Source organism: Chelonoidis abingdonii, chromosome 11 (genome assembly GCF_003597395.2).
Source record: "Chelonoidis abingdonii isolate Lonesome George chromosome 11, CheloAbing_2.0, whole genome shotgun sequence".
Lineage (NCBI taxonomy): Eukaryota > Metazoa > Chordata > Testudines > Testudinidae > Chelonoidis > Chelonoidis abingdonii.
Genome location: NC_133779.1, coordinates 39,276,430 through 39,281,332, shown reverse-complemented (window position 1 = coordinate 39,281,332; position 4,903 = coordinate 39,276,430).

Genomic DNA, 4,903 nt, shown 5'->3' with positions numbered 1-4,903 from the left:
TGTTGGAGCATTTGGGTGCGTTCGGTGGTGAAAGACAAGCGTCTTGTTGCAAGAAAATCAATTTTACAGTTACAGGAGCAGAATAAATAGAGGTGGTGCATTAAAGCAAGAGAGCAAAGAGGCTTGGAACATGGTAGATGACAGCACAGGGTAGCCCAGCTCTGTTTGCTCTCATCAATGGGAGAAGAAAAAGAAACCTTCCAAGAATAAACTGCATTCCTCCTCCGCCGCCACGTCTCCTTGGTTGGATCCCCTTCCGATGACACATGAACATGTGGTTTTGTACCATCCCTAGCCAGTGTCTCTGATCTGAAGAACACAGGCCTCATTGGATGGGATCAGCCCCGTGGTCCCGCTAACGTGGCAGTCTGTCTCCCATGATGGCCAGCATCTCATGCTGCAGCCCAGCTGCAAGAAGCCCTGCAGTAGGTAGTTCAGATAACCTGGTCCCAGGGAAAGTTTCTTCCTAGTTCCCAGTAGTCAGTGGTTGGGTGAGGCTATCGAGCGGGAGGGATTATAGCCCTTCCTTTGTTAAATGCTTCATTATTAGAATTGTTCTGGAGGGGAAGGGAGGTGCAGTGGTTAAGACATTGGGCTGCAACTTAGGCTATGCCTACACTTATGTTGGTGTGTCAACATACAGGCACTACATGTGTAGCTACCCACCACGGTGAAAGGCTCTAGCAGGCAGCGGGGTTGGGGGGAGGCAGTTCGACACTACACTGCTAAAAATATCAGTGTAGGTGTGGAGGTGCTGCTTGGACTTGGGGAGAACCAGGTAGGGTATATACCCTGGGGCCTCAGTTCCCCCTCTGTAAGATGGGCATAATAGCAGTGCCCTGCCCTGCAATTAGGGGGAATGGATGGATGTGAGGAAAATACATTAGAAGTTGTGACATGCCCAGATGCCATGGTGGTGGGGCCATATGAGTACCATAGATAGCTATTCTTATGATCCATAGAAATGGCTAGACTTTTTCAGAATCCCTGCCAAGCTCTTGGTTCCCCCTATCTGGTGGCAATGAGTTCCACAGGCTAACAGAGCAAAAAAAATAGATTTTCTTTATCACTTCTATATCTGCTGCCATTCACTGAACGTCTCCTTGTTCTTGCAGTCTGGGGAAGGATGGCGAGCAGCCCATGGCTGCGGCCTAGGGAAGCAAGTGTGAATGGACTGTGTCAAAGGATGATGTTGATGGTGATGGATAGAATGCTCTACCATAGCAGTTTCCATACAAGAATTTCAAACCCCCGCACCCCTCACAAGCATTGATTAATTAACCCTTGTGTTCCTGGCCCTCACCTGTTCCAGCTGAAATTCACCCCTGTGTCGAGTGGTAGCGCAAGTCCCTGGAGCCTGGGGTGCTCCTGTCTCAGTGCCTGAGGTGCTCGCAAGAAATCGAGTTAGTCTGTATCTGGTTCCACCTGGCTGTGCATAACAGGAGCTTCACAGCTCAGCCCTTAAAATTACAGTCCTCAGTATCACAGGGGCCAGCCCTTAAATCCTGTTTCGAGGACTCCACTAGGGACTTCAGTGAGGTGCAGGCCTCACGCTGGCCTCTCTGAATTTCATTCTGCAGAGAAGAAACTACCCCTCAACTTTGTAATTTAAAGATGTACTGCAGAAGCGTGAGTGCTGTGTGCATCACCAGGGAGCTGGCCTAAATGCAGCTTTGTAACAGCACTCAGATGCAGGGCCGGCTCTAGCCATTTCGCCGCCCCAAGCACGGCGGCACGCCGTGGGGGGGTGCTCTGCTGCTCACTGGTCCCACAGCTCCAGTGGACCTCCCGCAGGCGTCCCTGTGGAGGGTCCGCTGTTCCCTTGGCTCCAGTGGACCTCCCGCAGGCGTGCCTGCGGGAGGTCCACCGGAGCCGCCTGCCGCCCTCCAGACAACCGGCAGAGCGCCCCCCGCAGCATGCCGCCCCAAGCACGTGCTTGGTACGCTGGGGCCTGGAGCCGGCCCTGCTCAGATGCCAATAAGAAACAGACTCTCTCGCAGTAAACTTTGCACTCAATGAATCACATTTCTGTAGTCACACGAGTAACGCTGTCATTCTTAACAGACTCTAAGTTGATTCATCTCCGGAAGAGCCTCTCTCGCCCGCACAAGGAGGTGACGGTAAATCTGGGAATACTTGGAAGCATTTCGCTGCACTTGGCATCACAAGATGTAGCTGAAACCCTTTAACAAACACCTAGAAATCTTTGTCTAACCTGACCTCTTATAATCATATTTTGTATCATTGTAAACTAAGCACAGTATAGCCTGTATCTATCTACCTACCTACATATCCATCCTCCCCACACCCATCTATCTGATCTCCTTCAACTCTGAATCACACAAGTAATCTCATTTAAATCCATGAGGTTACTTCCAGGAGTAAAGACTACTCGCGTGTGATTCCTGTTATAAAAGTGGCACAGAGACTGAATTTTATTCCTTGGCCCTGGTTACGTGACAGCAGACTGGGTTACGAAAGGTTAATGCCCCTGTCCTGTGGCAGAGGTCAGGACTGTTTGCAAGTCCTGAGCTGCTGTCTCCAGCCCTGTGTGTGTAACAAATAAATGATGGGAAAACACAGGTTGGGACTAGAAAGCACGTTTGCCTTGCACAGGGTTGTATATGGCCTGCCGCTGTTCTGTTGCGTGGTGACGAATAGATACAGCTTGTGCTGACACAGCCCCCTGGCCTAGCAAATCTGGACATGGAGAATTCCAGGGGAATGATTATGCGCGGCACTCCATCACCGGGCCTCAGTGGAGCAATGCCTTACGCTAACTGTTGGCCTGCCCCTACTTGAACATGCTGCTTTAGTCACCGGGTAGATTTATGGAGCTATTTAAGCAGCGCATGCAAGCCCTTTCAATGTCCTCCCTTGATGATGTGTGGGAGAACAACATTGCTCCACAGCCAGGGAACTGCAGTGAGGCTACGCTCAGGTAGGTGCTGAGTGAGCAGCAGACGCCTGCTTGCTAGCAGGGGCCAGAAACCCTTTTGTGCTGCTAGTGAATGTGTCTCTGCTCCTATTTCTATGCTGCCAAAGGGACCCTTGTTTTATTACACGAAGGGAAGAGGCTGATGATTAACTCTCTGAACTTCATTTTCCTTTGCATGCAGAGGGTGTCATCCAAGCCCAGGTGTATCCAGCAGCCTCATGAGGTTAAGCTACACTTAGGCAGTCCCTATGTACGGAGGTGAACACCAGCCTCAGAGCCTTAAAGATGCATTTGCAAATAAAGACCTGAGCAAAGATTTAGGGCAGAAAGAGTGCAAGAAGCACATTTATCTTCACCTGTGCCCTCTCCTCCTTGGAATTAGGATTTTCCTCCTTCCTATTGATCAGGGCCACTCCCCGGTTTTGCATCATCAGTGGGTTTCATCACCATCGCCCGGGCCATTGATATGTAAAGTGAGCAAAATTAATCCTTCTCGAGCCATATTTCACTCCACAGCCAAATCACTGCTGGAGACATTCTAATAGCGCTTATATCATCCCCCAGGCATGTGCACGGGGGGTGATCCAGGACGTTGGCCCGAGGCAGAAGGCCAGCAAATGTCTAGGCAACATGTAAGTCCCATCATCATCCACAAGGAGCTTTTATTTAAAATGTTTTGCCTCTTGAGAGCATCCCTTTGACTGTACAGATCTAGCGTGTTATCGTCTTATCTAGTTCCATGCACACTCATCGGGCCCAGTGGCTCACGTACTGTACTGGGATTCAGGATCACAGGCTCTATTCCCAGCTCTGCCACTGACCTTGGGTTTAGCATGTCCTCACTCTTTGCCTCAGTTTCCCCACCTGCAAAATGGGCAGTAATGATACTGCCCTCCTTTGTAAAGCTCTTTAAGATCGATGGATGAAAAAGTGTTCCATAAGAGCTCGGTATTGTTATTAATAAATGCAGCGCTGCATTTCTTTCTTTCTTCTAAGATTCTTCTAGATCCCTTGTTAAATATGAACCCATCGTATTACTTTCCCATCCTGCCCTCCTAACTTCAAACAGGCTTTAAATATATCAGCTGACAATCCCCCTTCCCCCATCCTCCTCCTGAATTCTGTCAGTTTCAGACACTGTAATGTCTATTTCATGCTGCCCCAGCATATCCTTCTCATTACCTCCTTGGTTCATTACTCTCTGGTGTATTCCGAGCCTACCCACCCACCTCAAAAAAAACCCCAATCAACCAACCAACCAAACCCCAAGCACATTTATTTTTATCCTGGAGCTTTGCAGAGAGTGCCTCTCACTTGAAGCTGCTTGTACCAGTGTGCTAAGATGCACTGGTGATGAAGGGCCTGATCTCCTCCGCTAAGCAAGGGCTTGCAGCATCAGTCCCTCAAGGCCACCTGCCATACAATGTCTAGCGTTCATGTCACCACAGCAGCTGTCGAGCACGAAAAAGAGGCATTTCCTGACAATGGCAGGGAGCAAACCTGAGTGGGGATTTTTTTTAGGACAGGAGGTAGGAGTTGGCAGAGTTCTGTGGCACCTTATAGACTAACAAACATATTGGAGCTTGAGCTTTCGTGGGTTGTTGCTACATGCATCCCACGAAGTGGGTATTCATCCACAGAAGCTCATGCTCCAATATGTCTGTTAGTCTATAAGGGGCCACAGAACTCTTTCCTGCTTTTACAGATCCAAACTAACACGGCGACCCCTCTGATACTTGACATCAGGTAGGAATTGTTTCTATCCCCCTGGCTGCTGCAAATAGCACTGAGCAGGCTGACTGCAGCTTTCTCTACGTTGGGCTCTCTGGTTAGCTGTGCATTGCCTGTCTGAGAGCTGGAAGCAGCACGCACCTCATCAGAGAGGCCGGAAAGGGCATTACACTGCAAAGAGCTTAGCTCATTCCTCAGCATTTACTGCAAAAACCAGCCTCCTCCACGGTCCCC